This window comes from Podarcis melisellensis (assembly GCF_964234715.1).
Source record: "Podarcis melisellensis genome assembly, chromosome: 5".
NCBI lineage: Eukaryota > Metazoa > Chordata > Lepidosauria > Squamata > Lacertidae > Podarcis > Podarcis melisellensis.
In genome coordinates, this window is record NC_138537.1 from 99,718,273 (window position 1) to 99,735,553 (window position 17,281).

The 17,281-nt window shown below is 47.4% G+C and overlaps 1 protein-coding gene and 2 long non-coding RNA genes across 3 annotated transcripts in view; 1 reads left to right on the forward strand and 2 right to left on the reverse strand.

The window, feature by feature from the left end:
• The window catches only part of LOC309371028, a 116,024-nt gene that overhangs the window by 67,307 nt on the left and 31,436 nt on the right, over positions 1–17,281 (reverse strand). The window lies entirely within an intron of this gene.
• The window catches only part of DUSP16 (dual specificity phosphatase 16), a 57,880-nt gene that overhangs the window by 15,159 nt on the left and 25,440 nt on the right, over positions 1–17,281 (reverse strand). The gene's annotated exons all lie outside the window — the stretch shown is intronic.
• Positions 11,351–17,281, forward strand: part of LOC309371027 — a 176,986-nt gene continuing 171,055 nt past the window's right edge. The window contains exon 1 of the long non-coding RNA XR_014168793.1: positions 11,351–11,720. This is a non-coding gene — a long non-coding RNA (uncharacterized lncRNA). The remainder of the gene's footprint in view (positions 11,721–17,281) is intronic.

Below are 17,281 nucleotides of genomic sequence, written 5' to 3' on the forward strand. Positions count from 1 at the left end.
GGAGCACCTATGGGATCACCCCTCTCACCGGTCATCGCAAACCTGTACATGGAACACTTTGAAACCAATGCTTTAGACAAGTCAGAACACAAACCCAAACTTTGGCTCAGATATGTTGACGACACCTTTGTAATTTGGCCACACGGGAAGGAAAAACTGGATAGCTTCCTCACACATCTCAACAGCCTACACCCCAAAATACAATTCACTATGGAAATAGAAGCCAACAACCAACTTCCCTTCCTTGACGTCCTAATCTACAAAAAACCTGATGGCTCCCTAGGACACACTATCTACCGGAAAAAAACACACACCAACCGCTACTTACATGCACAATCACACCACCACCCTGCACAAATAAACTCCGTAGCCAAGACTCTCATCTCCAGAACCAAACGCCTGGCTGACAAAGACCACTTGACAACTGAGTTACAGAATCTCTCAAATGTGTTAATTGCCAATGGATACCAGCAAAACAGGGTTACGAAGCTAATCCAAAAAGAAACACCCCCCAAAAACCAAGACACAGAAGAAAACAATGGCATGGCCCTCCTTCCTTATATCAAGGGCACTACAGATAAAATTAGCAAAATCCTCCATAAACACAATATCAAAACAGCCTTTTGCACCAACCAAAAAATAGCCAATATCCTCAGAAACCCCAAGGATAAAATCCAGTTGGAAAACACCAAGGGGTCTATGAAATACCCTGCAAAGTCTGCCCAGCCACGTACATTGGACAAACAAACAGACGAATAAATGCACGTATCGCAGAACACAAGAATGCCGTCAAAAAAGAAGAAAAAACTTCCTCTCTTTTCCAACACATGAAAGAAACAGGACACGAAATTAATTTTGCAGATTCCAAATTGCTCTTTAACATGGAACATCACCACAAGAGAATAATCATGGAAGCCATCGAGATAGAGAAACACCCTCACAACATGAACAAGCGTGACGACACATCCCGCTTGCCAGACATCTGGAAATTAGCCCTCCCCACAAAAACTGACACCAGATCCAGAGGCACACAGAACGCCATCACCAATCAACCACACCAGACCCAAACCCAGACCCTCTCCACAGATAAATTACAGACACCATCCAGTAGCCAAACCATGGTGGCACCTCCGGATGCTGCACCCCCCTGCAATCCCTACACAGATCTGGCTGACACAGGCCACAAAACCACAGCTCGCCCCTATACACGAAGCCAAGCCAGAGCACAACTAAGTGCAGTACAGCCATCTTCTCAGAAAAACTCTTCACAAAGTTCAAGAGGTCAAGACACAAAGACTTTAGCAACTAATCCACACCTAATGACCCACCTAAGTGGTACTCAGGATATCACTCAAGAAATCACTCAAGATATCCCTCAAGTAATTAAGGAACTGTCAGGGAACTGACATCTAAAGCGCCGCAGGTGCAAAGGCTCCCTGAGGTTGAGAGAGCAGTAGCAGCGGAAGAGGGAACCAGTAGAGGGCGAGCAAGAACTCCAAGGGAAAGTGAGTCGGAGGGATGGCTCAGAGACGCTTCAAGCGAAACCAGTGGGGAGGTCTCAGGACCTCCTATAGGGACACCCACACCTCGACGGAAACTGTCACGCCGAGAGGCCAGACGACGTGTTTCCGTTAAGGAGCTTTTATGTTGGAAACGTTTCCGAAAGCAGCCACTTTCGGATTCTACTAGTGATTGACGCAGCCATGCTGGAGGGGCTCCGTCACAGGCAGAGGTTTGAAAACCTGATCAAACTCTGAGGGACTTGCATTTTACGCACAAGCAGCTCATCGTCCCATCACAGCAATCCGAAAGTCACCGAAAGCCAGCTTGTGCAGAGAGAAGCATCATGAGCAACCCAGCCGGAACCGGGGGTGCAGGAGCAGCTGGAGGGGGTCCAAGCCTGGAAGAAAGGTACAGAGCGTTGGAGATCCAGTTGGCGCTGCAAACGGCGAGGCTTGAGGAGAGGAGGGCTCAGGATGCAGAAAAGGGAAAGGAGAAAACCACCCCGCTCGCCAGAAAGGTACCAGGATTGGTGCAGAAATTCGGGGGGGATCCCAGGAACTATCATGCCTTTAGAACAGAGATGCAATACGCTCTAAACTTGCAGTTTGATGACTTCCCCGACGAGGAATCGCGAGTGGCGTATGTGATTGGCCATCTCGAATCCGGGGCGAAAGATTGGGTTAGACCCCTGATGGCAGCGAATAATGAGATCTTAAAGGACACGAGGAAGTTTTTTCGTGCCATGGACCTGATGTTTTCCAGCGATATTGAGCAGGGGGTGGTGCGAAGGCAGTTAATGGCTTGCCAGCAAGGAAGCAGATCTGTCCGTGAGTACTGGACTGAATTTACTATGCTGATTCATAAATTGGGGTGGGACCTATCGGCGGAGCCCATCCAAATGCTTTTCGAAGAGGGGCTTTCTTCAACCGTCAAAGATGAGCTTTCCCGGGGGCCCAGGGCGGAGTCTATGGACCAATTAACCAAATCTGCGCTGGCCATAGGAGCGCGCCAGGAGGCGAGGGCTTTGGAAAGGCGGGAAGGGAAAGGAGACCGTTGGAGGGAGTTCCGCATTCCAGACATTCCAGAGCCATCTTTCCCGCCGGCAGAGCCGATGGAAGTTGGAACAGCGCGGGCGCGCGCAGTTTCAAATCCCAGTGAAGGGCGGAAGAAGGAGGGAAAGAGCGCCAAGAGATGTTATCTCTGCCAACAGCCAGGGCACTTTGCCAGAGTCTGCCCACAAAGAAAGGAATGGCAAGGGATGGCAGGAGCTGTTGGGGGAAAGGAAGAGGAAAGCAAGGAGCAAGTAAAAGCCAACGCCTGGCTGCCACCGTCGGGGCACAGCAGCCAGGCCAAAGAGCAATGAAAGTGCCCATGCCAGAACCTCCCAGACCTGCTTTAGTGATAGAGGTGTTACTAGAACTGCCAAACGGACACCCACTAAAGGTCAAGGCGCTTTTGGATTCAGGCAGCTCCTGTAATTTCATGAGTAAGGAGTTTGCAGCTGAGCACCAGATACAGACCATCCCTTTAAGTAACCCCTTGCAGGTGACTACGATTGACGGCAGAGAGCTGTTGGGGGGAGAAGTTAGCCAACAGACTGTCCCGATGATAATGAGAGTGGCAAGGCACACCGAACAGGTAGCGTTTAATGTGGCCATCCTGGGAGGAGCGCCCATCATTTTGGGGATGAGCTGGCTGGCGCTACACGATCCGCTAGTGGGCTGGCATCAGAGGGTGGTCTCCTTTGGGTCAGCGCATTGCCTAGAACACTGCAAGGAGGGGAAGGTCTCGGGAGGAGACAGAGTCACCCTAGCGGGGATGGAAGTGATGGGCAAAGGGAAGGTGCCCCCGCAATACGCAGATCTGAGCAACGTATTCAGCGAAAGGGAAGCAGACAAACTGCCACCGCATAGACCCTTTGACTGTCAAATCAACCTACTCCCAGGGGCCCAACTCCCAGTAGGCAAGCTGTACGCCATGTCAGACAGGGAGATGCAGGAGCTGAGGGAGTTCATTGACAAAAACTTGAAGCGAGGTTTCATCAGAGAGTCCCGAGCGGTGGGGGGCAGCCCAGTGTTTTTTGTGGACAAAAAGAACACAGACAAACCGAGACTGGTGTGTGACTTCAGGGGCCTCAATGCAGTGTCGGAGCCCCTGGCTTTCCCTATGCCCCGAATTGACGACATTTTGACCAGAGTAAGGAAGGGAAAGATTTTTACAAAACTGGACCTGCGGGGGGCGTACAATCTGATACGCATAAGGAAGGGAGATGAATGGAAGACCACCATGTTTACCCCTTTGGGAGCCTTTGAATACCTCGTTATGCCCTTCGGTCTACAAGGGGGCTCCGCCTGTTTTCAAGCTTTTATAAACCACGTTCTGGGACCTTTGCTCTACAAGAACTGTGTGGCCTTTTTAGACGACGTGTTGGTGTATTCGGAAGATGAGGAACAGCATGTGAGGGACGTTCGAGAAGTGTTGGGCAGGCTGCAAGCCAACCAGCTGTGGGTGAAACTGGAGAAGTGCCAGTTTCATACCAAGGAGGTGGAATTCCTGGGGTACCGCTTGTCAGACAAGGGATTGGCCATGGATCCAGGCAAGGTTCAAGCGGTACTGGAATGGAAGACACCGAAGACCAAGAAGGACGTGCAAAGATTCTTGGGGTTTGGGAACTTTTATCGGAAGTTCATCAAGAACTTTGCCCACTTGACGGCGCCCATCACCGACTGCCTCAGCAGCAAGAAGAAATTTGTTTGGACGGTGGAGGCGGATCGAGCCTTTGAAGAACTGAAAAGGGCTTTCGCCTCGGAAGAACAACTTCTGCATGTGGATTTACAAAAACCCATGAGAGTGGAAACAGATGCATCCGACCGGGCTATAGGGGCGGTCCTTCTTCAACCGGGGAGGAGTGCGTCGGAGTGGAGACCGTGTGCATTCTTCTCGCGGAAACTGAATAAGTCCGAGAGGAATTACACGGTGTATGACAGGGAACTACTTGCCATTCACGAAGCATTCCGGAGGTGGAGACATTTATTAATTGGGGCACAACACAAGGTGCAAGTGTGCACCGACCACAAAAATTTAGAGTATTGGAGAACAGCTCGAGTGCTCAACCAACGACAAGTGAGATGGGCACAGGAATTCTCCAAATTTAACTTTGAGATTTGTTATGTGCCAGGCCCAGAAAACGTCAGGGCGGATGCGCTCTCACGCAAACCAGAATATTGGGAAGGGGAGGAGGTGATCGAAGAGAGACATGTCATCCCGGAGGACCGCTGGGTGTGTGGGGCGGCGCTGGTGGGGCAACGGGAACTGGTGGAGGAAACGGAAAATGATGAATATGCCCAGGATAAGCTCAGAGGTCTCAGGGGGGAGGGCGAGAGCCCCGGAGGTTTTGAGGAAAGAAATGGGGCATTGTATTACAAAGGGGCACTGTATATACCCGAAGGTGAATTGAGGGGGAGAGTACTCAAGCAGTTGCATGATAGCCCCACAGCGGGACATTTTGGGCAACACAAAACCATGTGGTTGGTTACCAGGGAATTTTGGTGGCCTAAGGTGAGGGAAGATGTAAGGGAGTATGTAAGAGGGTGTGACCAATGTCAGCGAGCCAAAGGGGAAAGAAGGGCGCCGGCAGGGTTATTAGAACCTTTACCCACACCAGAACGGCCTTGGGAAGCGATATCAATAGATTTTATGACGGATCTGCCAAGGTCCAAGGGGAAAACAGCCATCATGGTAGTAGTAGACCTGTTAACTAAGATGTGCCATTTTGTAGCATGCTCACATGCAGTCACAGCGGAAGAAACGGCGAAGTTGTTTGTGGAACATATCTTTAGGTTGCACGGGGCTCCCTCGAGGGTGATCTCAGATCGAGGCAAACAATTTACTTCCAGGTTCTGGAGGAAGCTCATGAGCTTGCTACACGTGGAAGTTAATTTTTCAACTGCCCGGCACCCTGAAACCAACGGGCAGGCGGAAAGGGCAAATGGCATTCTTCAACAATATCTTAGGTGTTATGTCAATGACAGAGAGAACGATTGGGTCGAAAAGTTGGCGTTGGCAGAATTTGCCTACAATAATGCGGAGAATGTGTCCACAGGGATGAGTCCCTTTTTGGCTAATTACGGGTGTCACCCCAGGGCATTTCCAGGGGAAGGAGGGGAGAGATGGAGCGTTCCAGCGGCTGAACATTTTGTAGAAGAGATGGAAGCCATCCATCAGCAGCTCCAGCTCAACTTAGAAAGGGCCAAGGCACAATATAAGAAGCAGGCAGACAAGAACAGAAGGGAAGGTGAAACCATAAGGGTGGGGGATCAAGTGTGGTTGTCAACCCAAGGGTTGCCGTTCAAAGGGGGTTGTAAGAAACTGAGGCCCAGAAGATTGGGACCCTTTGAGGTGATTCAGCAGGTCAACCCGGTAGCTTTCAAACTCCGATTACCCAACCACATGAAATTGCACCCAGTGTTCCACAGGTCGTTACTGTCACCATACAGGGGGGGACGTGAAGGGGAGCACGTCAGGGGACCAGCCTTGGAAGAGAGGGAACGCCGCAACCATGTAGCGGAAATCCTCGATTCCAGGTGGAAGGGTAATCAGGTGGAGTATTTGGTGGCGTGGGAAGGGGAACCGGAGTCAGAAAACACCTGGGTAAGTGCAGAGGAAGTCAATGACGAGGTTTTAACAGAAACGTTCCACCAAAGGTTCCCGAGGAAACCTCAGCCTATAGCAAGGTTTAGGAGGGAGTATTTCGGCACCACCGATGAGGAAGAGGAAATGGAAGGGTTCGCGGAGTCGGAGTTGGAAGATGGAGTGGACTCTGATGACGAAGAGTACCTAGAGAGTAGGAACAGCAACAAGTGGAAGGAAGTGTTCGCGACGTCGGAAGATGAGGGAGGTTCTTTCAGGGGTTTTACCTCCTCACCGCCAGTAGGAGAGGAGACGGGAGGGGGTGAAGGGGGCCCTGGAGGGGAGGTGGATGTCAGGGAACTGACATCTAAAGCGCCGCAGGTGCAAAGGCTCCCTGAGGTTGAGAGAGCAGTAGCAGCGGAAGAGGGAACCAGTAGAGGGCGAGCGAGAACTCCAAGGGAAAGTGAGTCGGAGGGATGGCTCAGAGACGCTTCAAGCGAAACCAGTGGGGAGGTCTCAGGACCTCCTATAGGGACACCCACACCTCGACGGAAACTGTCACGCCGAGAGGCCAGACGACGTGTTTCCGTTAAGGAGCTTTTATGTTGGAAACGTTTCCGAAAGCAGCCACTTTCGGATTCTACTAGTGATTGACGCAGCCATGCTGGAGGGGCTCCGTCACAGGCAGAGGTTTGAAAACCTGATCAAACTCTGAGGGACTTGCATTTTACGCACAAGCAGCTCATCGTCCCATCACAGGAACAAAAGAAGAAAAGGCACACTAGCCTGGGAACTTCCTCTCTGCCCAGAACATTGGAGGCTATACACCACACCCCCTCAACAGTATTTATAGGAACTCAAACACTGAGATCCTGCTCTGTTCCAGTAACAAGAAGCCGAAAGCACCAGCCTGAAGATGACGAGTGAGACCTCGTCGAAACGTCGCCTAGACACCCCAACTTTTACACGGGAAGACACCCGAGGACACCAAAACCTGCATTCCTGTACCCGTGAAAATCTACGAAAGCAAATATATATATATATATATATATATATATATATATATATATATATATATATATATAAAAACACCTCTGGGTGCTCAGTCTTTCCAACTCTTATGCTCCTGTTTGAACCTATTCCATTAAGATTTTAAAAAGTCAAAACCTGAAGTAAATCCAAGGAAGACAGATGGCACTCTGGCCAGGCAGGTGCTAGAGGTGTCTAAGTGCAGAGCTGAACTGAAAGGAAGGGAGGCAGAGCAGCAGCGGGCAGCATCATCTCTGGCAGCCAGAGGCAAAATTGCCAGCAGCAATAATGGAGGTTTTTGTTTTTTACTTGAGGCCCTGTCATATAAGAGGAAGAATTTGACACAGCCTAAGTAACTGAGATAGGATAGGACACATACAATTTTTCTTATTTGTACTGTAAGGAAGGATAGGAAATGATTGACTGGAACATAAGAATATAACAGAAGAAAGGCAGAGTATAAATGTAATGTAATAAAATAATAAAATTCTACTAGTTGCTGACAAGGGTTACACACAGCATGGTACATGTACACGTGTGTTTGTGTAACCTCACTGTAAAAAAAAAAAAGTTTAAATGTGATCAGGTAATCAAAATTATGTGACCTGCATGCATTATTATGCAAAACAATCAAATTTACATAGCCCCTTTTACTTTTGCAGAATTCTTTCTGATTTTGCTAACAAAGAAATATAAAGGGAACTCAGTCAGTAGCTTTTGAGATTTCAGCAAGTGTTGGGCACGCACTTGCAGTCTTAAGGACTAGAAATGTCTTTTAAAAAGTGAGCAGGAAATCAAATTTAAAATGTTCAGGAGCCAGTGTGGTGTGGTTAAGAGCAGTGGACTCGTAATCTGGTGAACCAGGTTTGCTTCCCCGCTCCTCCACATGCAGCTGCTGGGTGACCTTGGGCTAGTCACACTTCTCTGAAGTCTCTCAAAGAGCTCATCAAAGGCTCAGGTTGTTAATCACCATCGGAGGAGATTCAGCAGGATGAGCTTTTCAGCTCGGTCGTAGCGGAGGCACCAACATTTTTTGGTTATGGGCCCAGAAGATGCCAGAACAGAATGCAGCTTATCTTCTCTGCGTGTCAAGAAGATTGATGAGAGGTTTGTGCTCATTGCCCCGGGAAGCCTGCTAGTCCCTAATCAATTGGCAATAAGGGTGGACTTTGAACTTTTAGCCAAAAGCACTGACCGGCCCGCAGAAGAAGATCAGCATAAGCAAAGGCCTCATGCAGTGTGCTTTTGAAACACAGCTGCTGGTAAACAGACGCAGCCTGCTTTAAAGACACAAGATGGCTAATGCTAAAGTGACGGAAGCTCTTCAGTTTGCAATGGGAATACCGAAGCTTTCAAAGGGGAACTACCAGGATTGGGTGCAGTATGCAGAAGCCCTGCTATGAAAAGAGGGTCTGTTTAATGTGATAACAGACCCCCCCCCAGCTCCAGTAATCCCAGAGTGGGAGGCTAAGGATTCCAAGGCAAGGGGAACTCTAACGCTTATTGTGTCCCCTGAAGAGTTATGTCTTTTGCGTGACAAAGGGTCAACCAGAGAGATGTGGGACAGTCTCCAAGAGTCACATTTAAGAACAGATGCAGGAGCTTCTTTGCTCTTTTACTCCAAGTTGCATGATATGGCACTTGCTGAATCTAGATTTTCTTTCTATTTGGAAAATCATTCATAATTGGCAAGAGTATTTACTTCCAGGTTTTCAGTGTTCCGGAGCCGAATTGTTCCAAAACAGAGGTGTTCAGGGACCAAGGTTTGACTGTAACCACTTCAGGGGGCTTAATGAATGCAGAGCTAGGGAACTGGATCCTGCCCTTTCCCAACCTCTGCTAGCCACTCAGACAAGTGGGTGGGGCTTCCCATCTATCAGTCACCAGACCTTACCATGACAACAGGTGAAGTATTTTCCTTTGCCCCACATGGCTCCCCACCCTTGCTATGCAAACTTGTGTATTTTGCTGCCGTGACCTACCCTGGGACCTTATGGTGAAGGGTGGGTAAGAAATCTGATCGATCACAAATAAATAAATACATGAACTCAGTCTCATGTTAAATTTATAAAATGGAAACACAAATTCTGAGGAAGTCTTTTACTCTATGTGTGCATGATGATTATAGAAGAGGAGGAGTTTGGATTTCATATCCCGCTTTATCACTACCCAAAGGAGTCTCAAAGCGGCTCACATTCTCCTTTCCCTCCCCCCCCACAACAAACACTCTGTGAGGTGAGTGACGCTGAGAGACTTCAGAGAAGTGTGACTAGCCCAGGGTCACCCAGCAGCTGCAGGTGGAGGAGCGGAGACGCGAACCCGATTCACCAGATTACGAGTCCACCGCTCTTAACCACTACACCACACTGGATGCATATGTAGAAAGTACATTATGGAAAGCTAGTGGCAATTCTGCTTGATGCTGAGAACAGTACAACAGTGATTAGGAGGCAACCCCAGTTTACACAGGCAACAAAATGAGGTGATGCCATTTTTAAAGTCTTATCCACATAAAAGCAAGGCAAAATGAAACAAAAACTTATTTAAGTAAACACAAAGGAAGAAAAACTAGCATAGCTAGCTTTCTACCTGCAGAGACCTTTGCACAAAGTGATATCCCCCACTTGCCACCTGGAATTGTGCACTCTATTATCTAATTCCAATACCATCCCTCAGTTGTTTCCATTTTTTTAGTATTACCATTTTAAAGCATTGCAACTATGCTAGAGAAAATGGAGACTGGAACAGCCTACAGAAACCCAGGCAATGTTTACAGTGAATGAAACCACTATTTGGCAAGGCAGACTTCCCTCTTTTCTGGGTACTCAAAATATTTTATAACTGTGTTGTAAATGAAATAGAGACTATGGCAGAAAAACATTTAGCCTTTTGTATGGCTCACTGACCCCTGAACTCAAAAATTTTGAGTCTGCCATCGACTTGCTGATATAAACGTCATCCAATTTTCCAAAGAAGAGGGCAAGCAAGACTACACCAAACACTGTTCACATTATTCAGCTAATCTGTGCCTTAAAACATACTCAAGGGAAGAGCAGAAAACATCCAGAACAGAGTAAGCTCATCTTCTCAGGGTCTTGCGAGGAGGAAATGGAATGTTACTGCTATTTCATTGCTTACCAAAGTTTAGTCTATACACCACTGTATCACTTGAATGTGTAAGAGCTGTTCCTTTTGTCTTGCTAACCTTATGTTTAAAAGAAAACAGAGCTGTTGACTCTGCAATTTACCGTATTTTCTTACATAAGGAACACTGGTGTAGACAGGATATTTGTTGGGGAGGGCAGACTTTCGTTAGTGGGGAGGGGAGAAACTCAGATATGTATTGATTGGGGGGGCAGCTGTCCCCCCGCCTCCCCAGCTACGCCCATGGTAAGTAAGAAATCTGGGGCCATTTGAACTGAAGATAAAGAAATGCACCAGAGTTAAGACAGCACCATTTGAACTGAGCTATGCCTTTTAAAGACAGATCTCTTTTCTTAACAGCTCACCCAATATTACACCAGGTGTCCAGCAACTAATCTAACCAACAGGTTGTTAAGTTAGTGGCTGTTACTTCTTCCTTATCTTGCTTCCTAACAACCACATTGTATGTTCGTGTTTCCACAAATATGAACACAAAAGTACTTTTTCTGGTTAATGAAGAAATGGAAAAGGAGCCAGATTTATGAGGCCACTGCACAACCAGCCAGAGAGAAAGAAAGAATAGTATTATAACAGCATCGTCCAACCTTTTGCAAGATGCCAATTAACCTGAAGCAACCAGCTACAAGTGGTGTTCTATGTACACAATAACTCAGTGGGACCAAAGAAAAAGTGTAAAATGTGGTACTATGAGACACAGAGATCAGCTCCCTGATAATCTCAGCTTTCAAAAACTAAAAACTTATCACCCTTAGAGCTACAAAGCTGTGCTTGTGAGAGAGTATACTGTACTTCCAGTGGTTTGGGGTGGACCTTCACTGCCATGTGTCAGGTAGTCCCTTACTCCAACTCATAACTAATTCCTCCACAAATAGACTCTGCCCCCCCCAGCAAAAAAAATCCTTCATAAATTACTCCTATGGCACGGCAACATGGGCAGAAAGGTGCTGTGGAATTGGGCCTCTTGCCTCGCAAAACAAAGCACAGCTCTTGCAGCCCCCTACTGTCCAGTTATTAGAACATACAGTGGTGCCTCGCAAGACAAAAAGAATCCGTTCCGCGAGTCTCTTCGTCTTGTGGTTTTTTCGTCTTGCGAAGCAAGCCCATTAGCGGCTTAGCGGATTAGCGCTATTAGTGTCTTAGCGGGCTTAGCGGATCAGCTGATAAGCGGCTTAGCGGATCTGCTGATAAGCGGCTTAGCAGATCAGCTGATAAGCGGCTTAGCGGCTTGGGAAAAAGGGGGGGAGGAAAAAAACCCCGCAGGAACTTGCAAGACATTTTCGTCTTGCGAAGCAAGCCCATAGGAAATTCGTTTTGCGAAGCACCTCCAAAACGGAAAACCCTTTCGTCTAGCGGGTTTTCCGTCTTGCGAGGCATTCGTCTTGCGGGGCACCACTGTATGTCTAAAAGGGGGAACCTACACACATAAGTTCCCTTGGACCTGTTCAGTGACTGGTGAAGCTTACACCCATAAAGTCTATGGACACGAACATCCTCATCTCAGACGTTCATGCTCATGCATAGATAGCATAGGATCTGTGCACTGCTGAAAGCAGTCTTGAGGAAGAAATACCGACAGCAGGTAGAACAGAACATTCACAGAATAAGAGAATGAGGGTCATCTAGTCCAACCCCTGCAATGCAGGAATCTTTTTGCCCAACATGCATCTCGAACCCATGACCCTGAAATTAAGAGTGTACCTTTTTATTCATAAGAAACCCAGGAACAATAATAATTGTGAAGAAGCAACCCTTCTGAACCAAGGTAAGGCACTTAAATTCTAAGAATTAACAAAACAGCAAAATTTAAAGTGCCCACTGTTTCTTTGCAAAAGTGAAGGGTAGGGAGAGAATTAGAACAGGTAAAGGACACATTACTTTTCTCCCTGTTAATTAATCTGAAGAAGCACCAACTTGATGAATTTCTGCTTTATGAAATCTTGCTTGTCTTCTGAACTTTTGAGAATCATCAAGAGCTGGCCTAAGATATTTTGCTGCCTGAGCAGGAGTGGCCAGTTTCTTCTAGCACCTGAGACAGAAAAGCAAAAAAGTGCCTCTCCCGCTCCTTGTCCATAAAAAATATGCATTAATAAATTAAAATCATTAACAACTTTCATGACATCCAAAATCAGCTGCCTAAGGCAGCCATCCCATTCTGATGATCAGGAATCTGCAGGAATCCTCACCAACGTTTGCACCTCCATGCAAATAAAACCTTACCCCCCTCCCAGTTCTGCTGCATTGCTGTTTAAAGCGCTGCTTTACCTTGAAAAGCAGCAGCCTTGCTATTCCTTTTCCTGCAACATTTTCCTGTGGCCTCTTCTTTTCTCCCACCTCACCGGTCAGCCTCCTCTTGACATCAAGCCATGCACAGGATCCTGCTCCTTCCCACTAGCCTTCCACACGTGCCTGCCCTGCTTCTCCTCTCAGCTGCCTGCCCTGCCAGGCTACGGCTCCTGCCCACCCCGAACAGCTGTAGAAGGAGGAGAGAGCTGGAGGGGTGGGAGAAACATCTCTGTTTCTCTCTCTATTTGGATACACAAGGCAGAGGCGTCTTGCCACCCCATTCACATGGCCGCAGAACATGCCGTCCAGGAGCTGAACCAGGGGTGAGATTTTTGCATCCCCTCTGGGCATGTGCCCTTGTTCGGGCCAGCTTGACCATCCCTTGGGTACATAAGACCCAGTTCATCAAATCCTGGAATAAGCAGAGTAGCTCCTGCAGGTGATCTTACAGACAAAATGGTATTTCTCTGCCTCTCACCTGGCTTGCAATCTAAAAGAAAACGTATTGGGAAGTAGGAGGAAATAAACATTGTTAAGTTGCAAGTTTTTCTAATGACCTTCTGGGGTGGAATACAGTGGTGCCTAGCAAGATGAAATTAATTCGTTCCGCAAGTTTTTTCTTCTTGCGAGTTTTGCGTCTTGCGAAGAACGGTTTCCCATAGGAATGCATTGAAAATCAATCAATGCGTTCCTATGGAGACCGTCCGGGGACAGAGGGGAAGCACTGCATGCCTTCCCCTCTGTCCCCGGACCTGTTTAAAGCAAGGGGCGGCGGGTCTCCCCGTTGCCTGCCCCGCAGTCTCCGGGGACAGAGGGGAAGGCACGCGCCTGTCCCCGGACCTGTTTTAAAGCAAGGGAAGGGGCAGCGGGGAGAATCGCTTCTCCCCATTGCCACCCCTTGGTTCAAAAGGGGTCCGGGGAGATTGTCCCCGGAGATTGCGGGGCGGGCAACGGGGAGAAGCGATCTTCTCCCCGCCGCCCCTTGCTTCAAAAGAGATCCGGGGACAGCAGGGAAGACGCGCTGCGCTTCCCCGCTATCCCCTGAGCTTGCGGGGCAAGCTTCATTTTGCGAAGCAAGCCCATAGGGAAATGCGTCTTGCGAAGCGGCTAAGAAAACGAAAAACTCCATCGTCTAGCGAGTTTTTCGTCTTCCGAGGCGTTTGTCTTGCGGGGTACCACTGTAATTTCAAGGAAGCACCAGAGGTTGCTGGTCTTTCAGTTGTGCTGAGGGAGCATCCTTTTGTCAGTTTTCTCGCCTCCTGATGGGATGTTCACTGTCAGATGAAGGCTAGGCTAGGCCCATCCTTCCTGAGATGCAGGAATTTTCAGTATTGTTGTTGTTGCAGTCCACATACAGCTCACACATGCCTGTCTAAGAACGAAGCCCAGCTTCATGAGGCAGAAGTTGGAATGTCTCCACAAGGCAGGGCCGAAGGGGGGTGCAGCCACTCCAAGTGTCACCACAGAGGGGGGTGACAAAATGCCAGGCGGCACTCACTGCAGCACGCCCGAGCCATGCATCTCTTCAGAGGTAGCTTTGGCGCACGCAGGCTCTGCACTGCCAAAATGGTTTGCCTGCTGCCCCCCCCCAGCTGTAGGGCGGCTGAGCGGGAGGAGGCAGGCAGACTCCGGAGGCCCTGCGGTGCACCCTGCCCCTATGGGCAGAGTGCCCCGTCCCTGGACACGCCGCCCCAGGCGCCCAAGCGGCTTCCTCTGCCACAAGGCTCTGTCTAAGGGCTCCTCCTGATGACCTGTTTTTCAGCAGTCATCCTGGATTGCTTGCGCAAAGCTTTCATATGACAATGACCTGCATTCATCCTGATTTCTTCCATTAGCCATTCATTCACCCACACATTCTAGTGCATTTCCCCCATTATACGTGGCTTTTTGTTTTTTAAAACAGGAACCTGTTATTCATACTTTTGCTTGCCCTGTATCTTGACACTGTTTGTGCCCTGATTGATTTCCCCTCATACCGCTCCACAGCTGTGCCTCAAGAAAAACAAATCCTATCTGCTGAATCAGAAGGTTGGTAAGCAAAATCTCTTCAGATTTTCTGCATATCTGATAAGATCTGATTCAGCAGTTAAGTTCCTATTTTCACAAGGCACAGCCACAGAGTAATAACAAACGGTCTCGGAGCCGGGGGAATCAACTGCTACACAACATGATCACAAAACAGGTCAAGCAAAAGTGTGGACAAGCCCAGAGTAGAGATGGGAAGGCCAGGAAAAAAAACGGGAAAATTGGGGGGAAATCCCAGGGGTTTGGTTTCTTGTTTTTGTTTTTTCCAAAGCAATTCCCCCCCCCCCGGAAAAATTGAAAAAAATAGTTTGATGTAGTTTGAATATTCCACACACTATTCCCCCCTCCCCAATTTTTCCTGAAAAAATGGCCTTGGAAAAAAACAGGAAAAAACCTGCCCCCCCCCAGTTTTTCCATTCCCCCCCAGCCTTCCAGCACCCCCACTTTGGATCTCCCTGCCAACTGACACCAGGCAGGTGTTCTCACTGTACTCTTTCCAGCAACTGCTCAAAACATTTTTGTTAGGGCAGCCCATCTGAAGAAGTAGAAGCTGCATGCGATTTACTTCCTTTTAACCACTGCTGACTTTAATCATCTTTTGAATACTCTTAAATACCTGCTTTTAACTGTGTTATATCTAACATTTTAATGTTCTGTTGTATATTTTTGTAAACTGTTTAGAAGCTCTTTTACCATCATGCAGTTTATAATATATAATAACAAATTCAATTTTAAAAACACAATCCTTTTCCTTTCAAACAGAGTTTGAGCCTTAGTGCAACATACTATTCAGTAACTTTGCCCCGGCTGTCCTCAAGTAGAGATGGGAAGGCCTGGAAACCCCCTGGAAAAAACAGTCCCGTCCCGTCCCCGTTTTCCCCCAAAGCTGTTTTTCAGAAAAATGACAAAGTGGCAGAGGAAGAAGAAATGGAAAATGATAGAAGTTCAGAAAATGAGATAGTATAAACTGCATGTATATGTTTTGTCTTCTTTTTTTTGTTTGTTTTTTTTTAAGCACCACTCAAAGGGTAGACCTTCTATGGAGCTTAAATATTGAGGTGGCTCTTAACTTTATTTGCTGTTGGTGCTAAGGGGCAAATCTGATTATTTTTTATGTTGATGGATTCTTGGTTTTTTGTTACTTTTGAGGGAAAGAGCAGTGGTTACCTGTATTATTGCAAGCAGAATACTTTTATGTACACTGCGTTTCACGCAATTTGTAAAACTACTCCACACTGAACTTTTTTTCAATTTTTCCAAAATTTCCATTTTTTTCTGGAAAAAAACAGGAGGGCGGGAATGGTTTTTTCTCAGGGCTTCAAAATTTCTGGAAATTTTACAGTGCTTAAATCCACTTCAATTGCATAAAGCTAAAGTTCTAGTACACTCTTAAATCTCTCCTGCAAAAATACCGACAGTTTGGAGAGGCCCCCAGCCTCCTGCATCAGTTCTCTATATGTAGAATCTCAGCCATTTGTCAACAGTATTACATTAAGGATAAACACAACTGAAATCTAACACAATAAGCAGTCGTGAACACACACACAAACACTCACAAACATAATGAGCTTGTTGCACCAGCCAAACAGCCCATCTAGACTGAGTTCACATGGCAGTTTATTCCATTTCCCTAATATTTCCCTAACATGGTTAGAAAGGAATGCTGTGATCACCAATAGTCAGCATGGATCTCTGAAAAATAAGTCATGTCAGACTAACCTGATCTCGTTTTTTGACAGAATTACAACCCTGGTAATTGAAGGGAACGCAGTGGATGTAGCCTACCTTGATTTCAGCAAGGCATTTGACAAGGTGCCCCATGATATTCTTGTAAAGAAGCTGGTAAAATGCGGTCTTGACTATGCTACCACTCAGTGGATTTGTAACTGGCTGACTGACTGAACCCAAAGGGTGCTCATCAATGGTTCCTCTTCATCCTGGAGAAGAGTGACTAGTGGGGTGCCACAGGGTTCTGTCTTGGGCCCGGTTTTATTCAACATCTTTATCAACGACTTGGATGATGGACTCAAGGGCATCCTGATCAAATTTGTAGATGACACCAAACTGGGAGGGGTGGCTAACACCCCAGAGGACAGGATCACATGTCAAAACGAACTTGACAGACTAGAGAACTGGGCCAAAACAAAGAAGATGAATTTTAACAGGGAGAAATGTAAAGTATTGCACTTGGGCAAAAAAAAAATGAGAGGCACAAATACAAGATGGGTGACACCTGGCTTGAGAGCAATAGATGTGAAAAGGATCTAGGAGTCTTGGTTGACCACAAACTTGACATGAGCCAACATTGTGACGCGGCAGCTAAAAGAGCCAATGCAATTCTGGGCTGCATCAATAGGAGTATAGCATCTAGATCAAGGGAAGTAATAGTGCCACTGTATTCTGCTCTGGTCAGACCTCACCTGGAGTATTGTGTCCAGTTCTGGGCACCACAGTTCAAGAAGGACACTGACAAACTGGAACCAAAATGGTCAAAGGCCTGGAAACGATGCCTTATGAGGAATGGCTAAGGGAGCTGGGCATGTTTAGCCTGGAGAAGGGGAGGTTAAGGGGTGATATGATAGCCATGTTCAAATATATAAAAGGATGTCACATAGAGGAGGAAGAAAGGTTGTTTTCTGCTGTTCCA